The sequence below is a fragment of the Heterocephalus glaber genome, unplaced genomic scaffold (genome assembly GCF_053883595.1).
Source record: "Heterocephalus glaber isolate CG9 unplaced genomic scaffold, H.glaber_assembly_v1.0 deba00000281, whole genome shotgun sequence".
NCBI lineage: Eukaryota > Metazoa > Chordata > Mammalia > Rodentia > Bathyergidae > Heterocephalus > Heterocephalus glaber.
In genome coordinates, this window is record NW_028258139.1 from 115,194 (window position 1) to 131,379 (window position 16,186).

At 37.0% G+C, this 16,186-nt stretch overlaps 1 protein-coding gene across 3 annotated transcripts in view; it reads right to left on the reverse strand.

Moving 5' to 3' along the window:
• Window positions 1–8,494: 8,494 nt before the first annotated feature.
• The window catches only part of Xkr4 (XK related 4), a 445,945-nt gene continuing 438,253 nt past the window's right edge, over window positions 8,495–16,186 (reverse strand). Inside the window, exons 4-5 of one of the 3 annotated variants that reach the window (XM_021248791.2) lie at window positions 13,030–13,103; window positions 8,495–8,937 (exon numbers count right to left, since the gene is read on the reverse strand). The gene's annotated coding sequence lies outside the window, so the exon portion shown is untranslated. The other 2 variants (XM_004837504.4, XM_087185383.1) reach the window with 2 other exon arrangements.

The following is a 16,186-nucleotide window of genomic DNA, read 5'->3' on the forward strand; positions in this document are numbered from 1 at the left end:
TTCTTCTCGTACTCACTGGACTGTCTTTAGAGTGCCTTGGTGCTCTGTTGCAAAGCATGGGCTTGGAGAGGTTAGTTTCCCTCATAATGAGTTAGTGTTAGAAGCCTAGATTTGTTCCGAATGGTCTTCCCGTTTGGACCTGATGTTTCCCCTTTAAAACTTTCATTGTTGTATTGTGTCCTAAAGCAGTGATTGTCCTCTAGCAGTACAAGCAGCTGGAACTTCCAATGTTTGTCAATAAACTGCATAGAAAGTATGTAGGCAGCCTGTACTCACTGCAGTGTCATTCTGTGTGCATTACAGATTTGTAGAGTGCACCTCTACAATTGACAAATCTTCACTTGTCAATGGCAGTTTGGCCTGGAAAGTGTCATGCAACTCTCCTTGTAAAGAAAGGGCTTGGAAAGTTCTAAATATTTCCCTTGTAACAATTTCATTTTAGAAGCCTGACTTTCCACAGTGTTTCTGGCATTTGAACTGTTGTTTGCACATTAAGATATTCATTGGTATAATGAACACCATAGAACTGAATGGAAGTGGATCACCTGAAGTGCAGTTTGTAACTGCATGCAGCTATAGCTGCCTGCCTGTGTGTGTAAATTCCAGTGAGTGAATGCAGTCTGGCTACACTCACGGAAGTGCCTTTCAGCATTAAAGATTCATAGTGTGCACCTCTGTCAGGGTTCTATGGACAAGTTTTGATTTCATAGGTGGTCTGGAAGTGACACCTATTATTTTGTGTTTGACATGAAAAGGCAGCAACTGCACTTATTATGTGACTATCATGGTGGAATAAGGCATTTAGGGGCTTAGTCCTTGTGGCTGTTAGGGTGAAGTGTTAATTTCCTGCACGAATATGTCTTCCCAGTATACATCAACTGAGCTTTGCTCTCTTCATGGAATTAAAAGGATCAAAAACTCAGATTTCTGTTAAAATGACCACAGTGTACTTTATTTAATGATTTTGGTACCTTGTGTTGCAATAAAATAAAAAAAAATCTACAAAATCCAAATATATAAAATTTCAAGTTTTTTTTTAAATTTTAAAAGGAAAATCAGGTAACCAAGGAAATTGATTCATCATGAAGTACTACTTTCCACTTCATTTCATCATGAATTTAACTTACTTAACAGACCAAAATAACTATGGTACTGTAATACATCAAATACTCCACGCACTGTGCTTTGAGCAAGAGCACTCAGGGTCACTGCCTGGTGACAGCAGCCAGCAGCCAATGAAGACACGCTTATAATCCAAATGCTAAAGAATGTTTGGATACATGGAATGTGAATATATCTATTTACAGGCAGGAAAAAAATTAACAATCTGTTTAATTCTTCATTGCAAATAAAATTCCAAATATATTTATACAATGTTTACAAAGGAAAAACACGAGAACCATGAGGGTTTTCATTTGGGTCCAGGCACTGTGCCTGCTCTCGGGGAAATGTCTTCACCATTCTCTACACACACACACCTTATTTCTGCAATGGAGAGAGAAGCACAGGAATGGCAATTTTGCACAATCAGAATGTCATGCAGACAGTTGACAACAGAGAAGTGAGAAATTAGTTGTCCTCTTCAGTTTGCTGTCCATTTGCCACCTGTTACATTTTTTTCAGAGATTAGATTTAAAACAACAAAAATTAGAGAAAAGAGCACAATATGTTTAAGGCATATTAAGCAAATTTAGAACAGCCTCTCTTTCTGTTAAGTAGATATGGAGATTTTACCCCAAAGCAAAACAAACAGAAGTATACCCTCCTGAGGTTGGGTTGCTTATGTCGTAGACACATTTTTGAAAATTATTCTGCACCAAGTATCCTTTTGAAATTTTAAATGAAAAGACTTGTTGATCACAAAATGCATGATTTTATGTTTCTAAATAAAACAACAGTAGCTGAGGTAGTTAGATGTGAAACTTATTTTACTTAAAATAATGAGAATGAAGGCAAATATTAGTAGCAAAAATCCTTGTCATTTGGGAGCAGGTTTATATTGTGCAATGGCTTAATTCTGAGCAAAACACTTCTATTTATCCACTAGATGGATAAATAGTTAAACCACAATATTAGTAGTAGGAGTATTTGTTTCCAATCTGCCTGATAGGATGTATGTGCAAATGAAGTTTGTATTCCCAGCATCACATTTGCAGCTCATACTTTCATCATTTCTGCATTGGAGGCCATCATATGAAATGGCATTGTCATTACTAGAAACTCCAATCTTAAAGAAAATAGTAAAAATGGAAGTAAAAATCAATAGGAAGGATGATTTCACTCTCACTTTAATAATATTTGTCTTGGCCTATTTGGTTTCAAAGGGCGAGGAAGCCTCTGGCTCACTGGTTTCTCTCTTCCTTCCGAAAATGGGAAAACATATTTTCATATCCTTCACTATATCTTTCTTGGGTCAACAGAGCTGTCTGGCTACTGAAGAAAAGCAAAAACTATTTAGTAGAAGTAGGTTCTCACCCAAGGATAACTAGAGTCCTCCTTTGTCCTGCCCCTTTGATCAAAGCAAAGATTCAGGTGGGAACTTCAATAAGCAATGAACTAAAAGATTCATTCTTTCATTATCCCACATCATCTAGATATGAAAGGAATTTTGTGACAGTAATATTCCAGTGTATGGTTGAATTAGGAAACATTCCTTTGATCAAAGAATCTCTTTCTCTCCCTCTCTCTCTCCCTCCCCCCCTTGAGCTCTCTTTCTCTCCCTCTCTCTCTCTCTCTCTCTCACCCCCCCATCTGTGTCTGTGTGTGTGTGTTTAAATCATTTTTTAGGAAGAGAATGTTAGTCAAAAGTAGCCAAGAAACTTGACAACTACCTTTATAGATCATCATATGTTTGATGTTTACAAAACACCCTGTCCACAACATATATCTCTTACTTATATCTTTACATATATCTCTACTAAAAATCAGTTTTTCTAACAGTATCTTATTGTCAGGGATGGGCCTTAGAGAGTTCCACATGGTCTAGGGAGCCTAAGAGACTAAAGTCACCTTCTCTCTATAATTAGGTGTATAGCTTATATCTAAGTAACACATGGTCACTACTTGTTTTTCATTTGTTTGAGGAAGAATTTAGGCTCTAACACGTTTGTTTTACTTCTGTTTTGTCTCTTTGTGATAAAATCTCTTCCTGACATTTTCCTTGCTCTGCCCACCTCTCATCCTAACAAACCCACCCAAAATGCTGCCACTTTCTATTCCAAGCCCCTGAATCAAGTTCAAAGATTTAACTTTATTTTTTGTATAAAAGCAAATAAAAACTTTTTGTTTCATAGCAAAAAGGATATTCTACTGCACTTTTTGGTTTGAAAAATATTGATGGTACTGGTAGAAACTGGGGAAGGGAGCAGCTAGTAATATCAAATTAGTTCTGATTTACTATATTAATATTACTAGTTTATAAAAAATAATACTTATTTTAATGCTGTGGCAGTACAGATTTTTAAATGGATCAGATAATTGCCCAGGTTAAAATAAAGCTTCAGAAATCTTAACATCATGCATTAGAAATGTTCTATTTGAAATTATAAGGCTTTGATTTTAGAATAACATTTTAGAAACTGGAAGAGATTAGACTGATTGTGAACATTATGTCAGCTCCAAGCATGACATGATTTAAAACCCACTCCTCATGGTAAATTTTCTGAACACTATTTCATATTTTTAAGGGTGTACAGTTTTGCACAAGGGCATAATTATTAAATAAGGGTACAACGATAATATTTAGGTACAACAACTTTACTTCATGAAGTCACATGTTAAAGCATTATCTGCATTGTTAGTATAGTTTCATAGTTATATTCCTACCTCACAATAGTGCCTCTGTGACCCAAAAATTACAAATATTTATAATTCCAAATCATGGTGATTAGGATTCATTCTGATCAGGTTTAATTATTTAAATAAGAGAAAACATATTTCTTTGGGGAAATTGTACAGAATATTCTCTGAGGTGGTTTTCAGCCATCTCTTTTGTCCTCCAGTAGAATTCATATCTACACACATAAAAGCACATGGATATCCATATATTGCTGAAGTACTTGTGTAACACTTCTCTGAAATATTTAAAATACATTTATAATGTGAGAATGAATCAACTCAGGAGTTATAAGCAGAAACAAAGCTTTACATTCTTCTACTGGGCTTTAAAGGGGGTGATCATTGTCTCAAAGGACTCAAAATCTAATTTCAGTAAAATCTGTTAAACATTTCCCCGCCCCTGCCCAGAATGGATTTCAGGGCACACTTGCCATTATTAGTTCTGAGCTGGAGTATCATGCAGAAGCTCTGGAAAATGCATGGGACCACACATGCAAACTCCTTAGACATCAGCAGAAATCAGGTTTTCTGGATGTATTTAAATAAACATTTAGTAAAATCCAGTTTGGTAAAGAGGAAAATGGTCTATCTATAAGAATTCCAATGTCTCTATCAAAGGAGTTAATGTAGTAAAAAGTTGACAATTTAAAAAAAATTCTACACAGAACTTTGAAGGAAAGTTTTACCTATATCAAGTGATGCAGAATAATTGTGTTCTTTGCTTGGTTAGTTATTGCTGTCATGTTTCTCAGACAACTCTAACACCCTTCTGCCTAGCCTACCTTCTGTGCTCCTCAAAGTTCTCCTTTGTGTCCCTGTTAGGAAGAATAACAGTGCTTTCTAACCTCATGGCATAGTACCGACTCTTATTAACCTTCACAAAACCCCTATGAGGTAGGTAAATAAATATTCTCTCCCTTTCCTATACGGGAAAAATGAGGCTGAAGTGAGTTTCTGAGTTTCTGAGGCTGAAGACCAGGGATTAGGACTCAGGTGTGTGCAGATTCATAGTTCTTTTGTTCCACCACTGGAGCATAGGCCCTCATGTCCTTGCATCAAGAAAGAATATATTCTATAGGATAAGATGATATTATTTTGTAGAATAAGTTTAAATACATTTAAAACAGTCATTGTATTCAACATAAGGGTTTTTGATTTTCTATTAAAGCATAAATTCCATATCAATGATCACATAAAGATAATTTTAAAATAGCTAATTTTTTGTGGTTGCCAATTATCTTTTTGCTGTAAAATTAACTAAATATTCTGTCAAGAACATAAAAGTGAAAAGATTAGAAAAAGGATATAGTGAAGTAAAACTCATGAGGAAAAAGAAAAGCAAAAACAATTTAGTTTGGTACCCATATCTGCTGGTTCTGGAGGATTTCACAGGTAACTGAGTATCAAGCACAGTCTGCCCTCCAAAGTGGGGTTGCAGAGCAGTTAGCACAGGGTGATAACACCAACTGGCTGAGGCCTTTGCTTCCCAGGTAAAGGACTGACTCATTTGAGGAAAACTTCTGCAGCTGAGGGAAGGAGGGACCCAACAATGAACTTCATTTCCTACCCCTTCTGACTTAGCATTGGATATACAATTTGACACAATCAAAATGCTACCCAAGAAGCTTCAAAATGTTCAGATTATCTTTAGAAACCCTCTCAAGATCTTTGCATAGATGAGTACCTTTCAGTGCTCTGTGTACCTGTATATAGTTAATGCCTCACAGCAAGTTCTACTGCATAAATTCTCTGGGCAAAAAATTGATCTGAATACTTTGTCTGTTGTTCTGCCAAGCTTCAGATCAGTAAATGAAGTAAGCACATGATTTGAGGAAATAAACATGCTCACCAACCCAGGAAAAAATCAGAAGAAACAAGATCAACTTTCTAATGTTTCTAATGTTATAAGTTAGACATGTCAACAAATAATGACTGGTGCAAGAGCTGGGATGAGCATCTCAGATTTTCCTTCTGGGCACTGACTTTCCCTTTGATGTCAACTTTTTCTTTTTCTTTTTCTGGAATTATAATAATGACTACAAGGAAAATATAAATTCCCTAATGTTATGATAACCAGTTAATACTTGGCAATTGCAATGAGATCAACAAATTAAACCCCTACAGTTATGTTTTTTGTTTGATTTTGGAAAAGTAGCCTTTTCTTGATACCATAAATTTACTATGAAATAACTGAGTCACACAGTTTAAATTATTTTTAGCTTACAAAATAGAATGCTTACAAACATAACTTCCATTTGAAGAATACGTTAAGAAATTTGTATTTCCCTTAAACCATTTTGTCAAGTAGACTCTGTGAATTAAGATTTATGAAGAACAGAAGAGCAATGATAAAATTATAAAAGACAGCAAAGGGTGAACAAGAAGGTCCCTTCCCTGGAAAGAGCTTCTAGAACTCCTGCTCCAAAGGAGGACAGCACTGCAGTCCTTGCTAGACCTAGCAATGAGCCTCCCAAACATTTCCCATTCATGCATTTGCTGAAAGTAAAGAAAAATCAAATAGCATTTACTCTGCATTATTTCTCTTTGCACAACAAAGAGATTATTAGCAGCAGAAAATCACCAGTAATTGATTACAGCACAAAGAAGTTCAATTCCACTGCCTTGTACATCTAGACAACATCAGACAATCAGACAGAAAATTGTATTCTTCAAACATCAAGAGTTTTCTATAAAGTATCCAAATGTTTGCTATCACGAGGATGAAATTTACCACTTGAGTGATCGACTTCTTCACTTTTCATTGGGATATTTGCATTCATGTAGACAGTCTTTATGTTTAATAACTTCATAGTGTCTACTTTGGTTTAGTGAAGATGGTTCACTAAATCATCTGGAAAATTCAAATGTTGAAAGCCCTCAAATGAAAAGAAACAGTCATGAGGAAAAAGCAGAGTTCCAGGGCTATCAATGGTCCAGTGGTTTTGTTTACGCTGAAAAATTGTTTTAACTGTCCTTTTATTCCACTTCCATTATTCGGAAAATTACTCTCAAAAGAATTATTTTTCCAATTTGGGAATGGATATGCAGACTAGCCAAAATCCAGACTATATTTAGGATCAAAATCCAGACTATATTTAAAAGAGTCTAATACTGGTAAACCTGATTGAGTGAGAATGGACACAGGGGCTCCAGTGATATCATGATATATATAGATGGGACAATGAGTAAGGCTTAGGTAACCCTGAATCTCATTGCTATTAAAAGAGCGGTACTTAAATGGTTCATGTTAGATAAGCAGGAATGACTTATTAAACCTAAAATATCTCAAGTCTTTGTAAATAGGGAAGGGTGGAGGGGGTGAAGGGAGGGCTAGGAATGGGGAAAAAACAAGAACCAAGATGCATTATGTAAAGGTACAATTCCCACTGATGAATGTAATTGTGCTGTATACCTACAATGTACCAATAAAGAATTTAATTTTTAAAAAAACTCTAAAATACCTCTCATTATCCATCAGAAGATCTTGGTGTTCAGAGCAGCATAGGGGTCAATGACTGAGAAGAACCATCAGAAGGGAAGGTTTCTTTAAGGAGAGAATTAACCTTAGAAACAAAGCTACCAACTTCCCCTCTAGTTTACCACTGTAGTCAGGCCTTGATTTCATTAGGAGAAACATTTGTTGTCATAATTATGGAATGACAATGACTACTGCTAATTTCTGCTCTACAAAAAGGCAACAATTTCTGAAGAGCAACTACAGATTTTCTTTTTGATCACCATACTCAGAGCTCCACATTAATAGAAACCCCATCTCTCAGCACCCAACACTGCTGTAGTCACTCTCACCCAGGAGTCTTATTGAAGAGACCTATTTATTGCTCTTTTGTCTCCATAGTCAACCAACTCATTGTATGTTACAGAGTATCTTTGTGGATTATATTAGCTTGGGTTCAGGAAATGAACATTTTCTTCAACTTTCTGATTTTCATTGCCTGGCAAGTGAAAAGAAGTTATATGGTAGTAGGCCACTTTTTTGCCATTCAATGTTAGTGCTTCGGAAAAATGACTTTGCCATGATACTAGCTCTGATAACTGGGAGTATTATTCAGTACCTTTTGGAACATTAAAATGATAGTTTAGGGAAGAGAAACATCTTTGAGCACAAGAAGAATGATCCCCACTGCTTCCTCTTATTTTTTTTCTTCAAGACTGCATATTGTATACATCTGATGACGTCCCTTCATTTATCTAGGGCTAATTCCTAAAACTGATACCAAAAGATAAGACAGAACACTTTGTAAGGACACATGGGTGCCGGACTCTTTTGACTCTAATGACTCTGACTACTTCATTCTTATCTTTCTTTTAAAAAGAGAAGTGGAGAAGAACGATGATTTTTAATTACAAGACCATCTGTTTACTTCTAAGTGAAAATGTAGGCTTTTGCATATTAGATTGGTGATCTTTAAGTTCATAACCGAGGTTTTGTGGGTTCTGAGAAGCAACAACAGGAGAGTGGATTCCAGATAGAAATGTAACTGGAAATGTTACTACTTAGGAAGGCAGACATCAAATTATTCAATAGCTGGAGCCATTCAGAATTGACCTCTGAAGCTGAATTGTAATTCAAGCTTCAAAAATAGGCTATTACAATGCTGGCAATGGAAGTCTCTTGAAATCAAGTAAAAGCAGCAACTAGATTCAGAAATATTAATTATTAAACAGATAACAATGACATTTTTAAATTTCCAACATGTAGATTTGAATCAGTTTGAAACAAGTCTCCATAACCCATACCCACTCTGAGCTACAAAAGCCCCAGGAATCCATTGACTTTTCTTCAAAGCAGTTCTTGCTGGCAGAAACAAAGGAAATGGATGAATATTCATAGCATCAGTGTTGAGGAACCAGGTAGCACATATTCCCTCATCTCTCCTTCATAGAGGTCTTTCTTTTCAGGCCTGGGCCCATCATGGCAGGATGCTGAACCAAGTGCTCCTTTCCACTAACTGATTAATGTTCCTTTGCAGTAGCTTGATTACAATATTACAAGTCAAAAATTTGCAAGATTAAAAGTGTCTGTTGAATTAATTAACTGCAAATCACCTCCAGTAAAACTTGACAAGTTCCAAGATGCTTCTGTAAAAAAAAGAAAGGAATCAATAGCATCAGCAATATGCAGCTCTGTGACAGTCAAGGCTATTTCTGAGTATGACTGGCTCACTACCACACTTCCCCTTTCTTAAGGCAAGAGAAAGATTTTTTCTGACAGAGTATCATGTCTTTGATTCAGACCAAAGAAAATGCTTCAACCCAGGCTTCCAAAGCATACTTTTAGTGCTGCTGCCTGCCTTGCAAGTGCAGGGGTGAGTTCAATCCCCGGTACCAAAAAAAGAAAAAAAATTTGGAAATCCATTTCCTTTTTATGCACAATAGGGTACATAGATTAATAAGGGAAATTGAATAGTTTAGTTTTTTGAAAGCAGGCTTATAAAATTATAATTCTTTCACCAACTCATGAGCCTCACTCAGTTATAAGATGGTGTGCTATTTCTCCCAATTTGAATAGAAAAAGAAACCACAGGGGCTCTATAGAAAACCACAGGTCAAAGTTTAATTGCTGTGTGAGTGCAGCAGTGCCCAACACACTCAAATACAAGTGCTTATTTTCCAGAATCACAATGGATTAAAATACTGGTGTGTATTAAGACATGTTCTACTGGTTTGTAATCAAAATAGGAATTTCTTACAGTGATAAAAATCTGAAATATATTTTCAACACACTTAGGGGTATTTTAGCATTTACTGATAAACAAATTAATTTGAAATAATTAAAAGTGTTGATTGGATACAAGCGCATGTCAGAATACCACTACAAGGGTTAAATTAAATTAGTTTAAACACAACTTCATTTGTTCATACTTGCAACACTTGAAGAATTTGATTAATTTCATTGTAATACAAATTAAACAGTAGAAAAAGGAAAGGTCCAACCTGCTTAATTTGGTAGATAGATGTAAAAGTATAAAAGAAAACACAAAACCTTACATATTCTGAAGTTCTAATAACAGAGTAGGTGCTAGGCGTCAATAATAGCACAAGAGAAAATTTTGTGTTGTAATATTTGCTTATTATTTTGATTGATTAATTTAATTTAATGTTGATTTGATATTAAACATGCTCTTTGGTTTGTAAATTATCTTATCAGTAGCTACAAGGTTCCTCTTGTGCCCTGCAGTGAATCAGTGACAACTGTGGTGATAAAAGTAGTAATGGTGACTTGAACCTAGGAATCGTGGTCTGGGCATAGCAGCATTGTTATATTAATTCTTTTGGTAATGCTTAATGAAATTCACCATAAATCTTTTCAGTTATTGTATGTTTGTCAAAATTAATATGCTTTCAAAAAAAATTAATATGCTTTCTCCTTTCTTTCATTTTTATTTGGGGAAGAACAAATAGTAGCCTGAATTTCATTCAAGGAAAATTAAGCTAAGAGTGACCTTTAATAATGTACTCCTTATGTCTGTGGGAAGACAACTACTCTGGGCCTCATGGGAGGAGAATTGAATTGGGCTCCATGTTAACATGAGTGCCCACCAGTGCCCAGGGTTGGCTACTTCCTGAAAGGGAAGGCAGGAGAGTGCTGCCATTCTGAGCTTGGGAAGTCTGACTTTAGAACCAACTCCCAAGTGACTGTAGCTGAGATTCTTCTGGGAATTTGTTATCCTGAAACAACTAGTATGTGCTTATAAGGCTGCTTTCCTAAAAGTAGCCCAGTGCAAAACTCTTGATGATTAGGAAGCTGCCTAATTTCACATCTTTTCTTAAAAAAAGGTCTCAAGACTGTCTTCAATTATTTTTGTGGTCATAGTTTTATGTCAGATAATATGTAGGCAATCAATAGTTCAATTTTTTTGCTTTGTTACTTCAATTCAGAAATACTTAATACTGGTGAGTCATAAGGACAAGTCCTAAGATTTTCTGTTTAATGAGTTAGCTAATGTTGATTTATCTTTGCATTTCCTTCATTATCTTATTCTTGTCATTAAGGGTAATTGTTTATTGTGAGCCTTACAGGAGAGTCTTGGAAAAGCTTATGGTTGTTGTTTTAATATAAAATTAATATAGATACTGGAAAGAGTAGTAGTTTGCTAGAGCAGAAAAGAGACAGAATTGAAATCAGAAAACTCTGATTCAGCAAGCTGTGATCTCTAATCACCAAAAAACTCTAATCACTAATCTGTGAGCTACTGAAATGCAGAAGTCCTTTTGCACTTGGTTATGTACTGCTTAGCAGTCCTAGTCCTAGAGGTCATGCTTGTAGAGTGAATGGCAGAAGAATCAATAAATGTTTAATGTGAAAAACTGATTATAAAAGTTACCCAATCTCTTTGAGTCTCATGATGGTGATGAAATAACATTTGGATTTCATTTAGATGCTACATTCTATACAAAATCAGTGACTTCGAATTTAACATGTGCTTCTAAAGATCTGCTTAAATTAAAATAGATGATTGCATGTATTTTATTTAATACATTATATCAGATCAGTCACTAAAGATTTAAAGAAAAATAAACACCAGGGCTGAGAACGTTTTTGGTTTATTATTGGCTACCTTTTTAGCATCAGTTCAAGCAACACACATAGCTTCATACACAATGACAAAATTGACTAGGTTACACTGCCAGTTTATCAGCCTTCATATATACTACATTTCAAGTGAAAAGGGAAAGAATATATCAATTATTTTATCATTCAAGTCAACAAATACTTGATAAATGCTTTATTCTTTGCATCTAAGTCATCAGTCTAAGATAAGAGTCCCAGACTTAATTGATGGTTTGAACTAGTGGTTTAATAATCCACTTAAATGCTAAATTTTTGAAGTATAAGATAGTAAACAAAATTTAGGGAAATGATAGCAATAAAACAGAATTACCTTAGAACACTAAAATAATGTCATTGCAAAGACTTGTTAGTTCTATGGCTTTCTTCCTTCCCCTCCTCTCTCCCTCCTTTCCTTCCTTCTTTCCTCCCTTCCTTCTTTCCTCCTTTCCTTCTTTTTTCTTCTTTTCTCTCTGTCTCTTATCAGCATGTCAAAGTGGCAAAATTTATTTTTCAGTCTGCCTAATTAGATGACACCATCATACATGTACATGAATGTACAGAATACAAGAAAAGTAAAGTCAATTTATATTCATCACTTAATTTAATGCAGAGAAAGGCAATGCAGGGACTGTTATTTGGAATAGAGGAACTGCATTGATCTGTCTCCTATGAATTAGAGTTTCAGGTGATAGGATTCTATTCTGTTGTTGTTGTTGTTGTTGTTGTTTACTTTTAACTTTTCATTCTGAAAGACATCTTTGACTTTAAAATGAACTTTTCCTGGAAAACCCTGATCATCTAAATCTATTTCTCCTTAAGACTTGCCAAATCAGGAGAGATACTGGGGGAATATGCATTAATCTTCTGGGAGGTCTTTCAGTTGTTAAAAGTTGAGTTCAGCCTTCAGCTCCACTTTTCCTTACCTGTGGAGCTTTTGACAAGTTGCTTAATATCTCTGAGCTGAAGTTGCATCATTGGGAAATGATACTTAACCCATAGACAGCTGTGAGGACTAAATGAGATCACAGCAACAAAGATCTTTAGCACAGCACAAGGCACATAATAAGTGCCCAACTATGGTATCAATTTGGGAAAATCTGAGGGAAAAGAAAATAAACAAAACAAAAGTTCAATTTAATTTGTTTCTGACTTAGACTATGGAAGCATAATATGAAAACATTTTAGCAATATATTACCTACTTTTCTCTCATTGTTGAGACAAAATACCTAATACCCAAAGTTAGAGGGAAAGGTTTATTTGGTCTACAATTCATAGAGGTTTCAGTTCATAATCAGCTGGCTCCAAGGCAGGGTGACACTTGGCAGAGGCACATCACAGAAGAGAAATAGTTCATGGAGACCACAAGGTAGCAAAAGCAACAAGAGACCTTAACAACATCTTCTGGCCCCTTTTATCTTATTCAGATGTCTTAGGGTGGGTAGCACTGACACCCTTAATCCTAGTGCTCTCTGAAATAGTCCCACCTCAATGGCTTGAGGCTTTGGGTGGACATCTAAAAACAAGACATAACATTCCACCCATGGCCCTCCAAAGACTCAAGCATATCTCTTTATGCAAAAGGCATTTAGTTCATCTCTAAAAGTTGCCAAAGTCCTACCAGTTTCAACATTGCTGAAAGTTCAAGTCCAATGTCTTCTCTGAGATTTAAGGCAAACTCTTAGCTGCATTCCCCTGTACAAATGAAAAGAAAATGAAACACTTCCAACATTCAATGGCACAAGATAGACATCACCATTTCAAAAGGTACAAAGAGAGGGATACAAAGGAATGGGACCAAAGCAAGTCCAGAATACAGCAGGGCAAACATTAAATCCCACAGTTGCACTTCCAGCACCCCTGGAAATCCGTGGCAAGCTGTGAACTTCAAAGGGGTTGCTTGGCTGGCTCCAGTGCTATGGGACTACAGATGGTTGTAGCTCCCACAGTTTCTCTCTTGGGCTGTTTCTGTTCCCTCCTTGCAGCTTTACTCAGATGATCCATGCTCCTGGCTTCTCCAAACTTCTGGGGTCTCCACTGCACTTTTAGCTTCACACTCACTGCTTCACACACTGCCCTCTCAGGTGCATACTACCTGGCCTCCCAGGCCTTCTTCTGAATTCTAAGTGGAAGGAAGCCTTGCTGACCCCAAAACTCTAGCATTCATGCATGCACCTAAACCAGTGCCACGTGGATGATACCAAGGTCTGCTGCCTGCTGGAATAGTAGCTAGGCTTCCTTCTTTTTGTTGTTGTTTTGTTTTTTGGTACCAGGGATCGAACTCTGGTCCTTGTGCTTGTGAGGCAGGCAGCGGAACCACTGAGCTAAATCCCCAGGCCTAGGATTCCTTCTGTCTTTGTCGTAGGGGTCCAGTGCTTGTGCACCAAATCCTGAGGAACAATTTCCCTAGGCCACCACCATTCTGGAACATGGTGCTCTGGGGATTTCTTCTCAAAGCAAAGTTTGCTTTCAATTTTGCAATTTTGAGGCTGCAAAGGGTGGAGTCCTGCTGCTTCTTGTGATGCCCTCAAGCCATCTTTTCTATTGTCTTTTTTCTTTTCAGCAATCAAGATCTCTTCTGCTCTATCTTTGCAGTCCTCAGCTTTTCTGGAGCTTCCTTTATGGTCAAGCTCAAAACGCTTTAAATCATTCTGTTGGGCTCTTTGCTCTTGATTCTCAACATAAATCTGGCTAAAAGCCCTCAACAGTTGTCATGCCATGGTCTCAACATTAAACTGACTTGAAATTTCTTCTGCAAGATTAATTAGTTCAACACAGGTTTAAGTACTTCATTGTTTCTCTGGTGTGAGAAACTGAATATGGAGATAAGGACTGAGATGTATAATGATATTGGGAAATGGGAAGAAAGTGTTCACATGGGAAGGGAGGAGGGAAGGAGAAAGGAAGAAAGGAACAAGAAAAAAGTGAAAATGGAAGAATGGAAACCAAGCTTTTGTATATAGGGAGGGGAGGGGAGAAAGGACAAAATAAAATACAATTTATTTTTCAAAAAAGAATTATCTTTGGGGAAAAAACGATTAATTAGTGCACTGTCTTTAATCTCACTCTCAGGCAAAATGTCTGGACATGAGCAAAATGCAGACAAACTTTCCGCCAAGGCGTAACACATATCATCTGGATTCTTCTCAGCAGAAACTTCCTGAGCTTGGTCTTTACCAGCTTTCTGGTCTTCTGAGCTCTGAACAGTCTCCTATCCAATGCAGTCTAAGTGTTCCAGCTCTGCTTTTTCAGCCTGCATCTCTGGATCTTTGCAAACTCTTCTTCCCACAATCCAGCTCCCAAGGCTCCTAACCTACATGGTCAGGTACAGTCACAGCATTGACCCAACTTCTCTGGTAGAAAATTCTGTGTTAGTTACTTTTCTCTCATTGCTAAGACAAAATACCCAACACCCAAAGTTAAAGAGAGAAAGGTTTATTTGCCTTACTGTTTGTAGAGGTTTCAGTCTATAATCAGCTGGCTCCAAGGCAGGGTGACACATGGCACGGAGGTGTAGCAGAGGAGAAACACTTCAGGGAGGCCACAGGGTAGCAAAAGCAACAAGAGACCTTAACAGCATGTTCTGGCCCCTTTTATCTTATTCAGACTACTGAATGGTGGGTAGCACTCACACCCTTAATCCTAGTGCTCTCTGAAATAGCCCCACCTCAATGGCTTGAGGTTTTGAGGGACATCTAAACATAAGCCATAACAAGCAAAATGACATGTCAGGGACATTCAGCTATCAGTCATTTAGTAGAACATATGGCACTAGGGTGCTAAGTTTTGTCTTTCTAGGCTAAATCACTGCCTTCACTACGACAAAAGTCTGATGGTTTTTCCCTTATGTAATCTAAAGAAAAAGTTTCAGGTGGATAGTGAAACCAAAAACCACTTCATCTACTCCAGGGACTTTCTAAACCCCTTATTTCTGTGAACACATGGCTGGTTGCCACTTCTTCCATTTGGCTTTCTGTTTCATGAAGAGGCAGCTTGTGAGCTAGCCTAATTGCTACAATTAGTAAAATTAAATGGCTCGTTATGTTTTTATACAATTCCACCCACTTTCTGCAGTTTTGCTTAGCATGAATCCCATGGATTCATGGGCATATACTGAGACTCTTTCCATGTGCCCATTTCCAGGACAGAAAATGGAGAAGACATATGTCAACAGAGAGCCTACTTGTGCCCAAGTGAGATAGGAGCTACCATCCAAATATTCAGATCATTTCACAGCCATTTCACAGGGGTCAGGATGAAAGACTCAGAAATGGGGGCTAGAGAGAGACAACCTATTCTTAGCCATCTTGAAATGCTCAAGCATCGGGTGGGAGGAGTGTTATGAGTTGCAAGCTGGCAGATGATTTGACTGTTTTCAAAAGTGACATTGGATTGCTGAGATAAAAGAACATGAGTTGATCTGCATCCATCACTGAAATTATACAAATGACCAACTCAGTCCTGCTGCGCTGTCATCCTGCACTTTGGCCATCCTCGGATCTAGACTTTAAAAGATGGTGTGAGGTACTTTTTAAAAAACTTTAAGGAATTCTCCTTAGAATCATGAAAATACAGGCATGTCATCCAAGCTTTATATAGAAGTAGTAATGGCTAGTGGCAAAGATGTATTAAGAAGGCAAGGGAGCATATATTTAGTGGACAATGGTTCCTTAGAAAAAACTTCTCTTGGATTCTTGTCTAAACATTGTGTTGCGCCAGGGATTTAGCTCAGTGGTTTCGCTGCCTGCTGCACAAGTGCAAGGACCCAAGTTCAATCC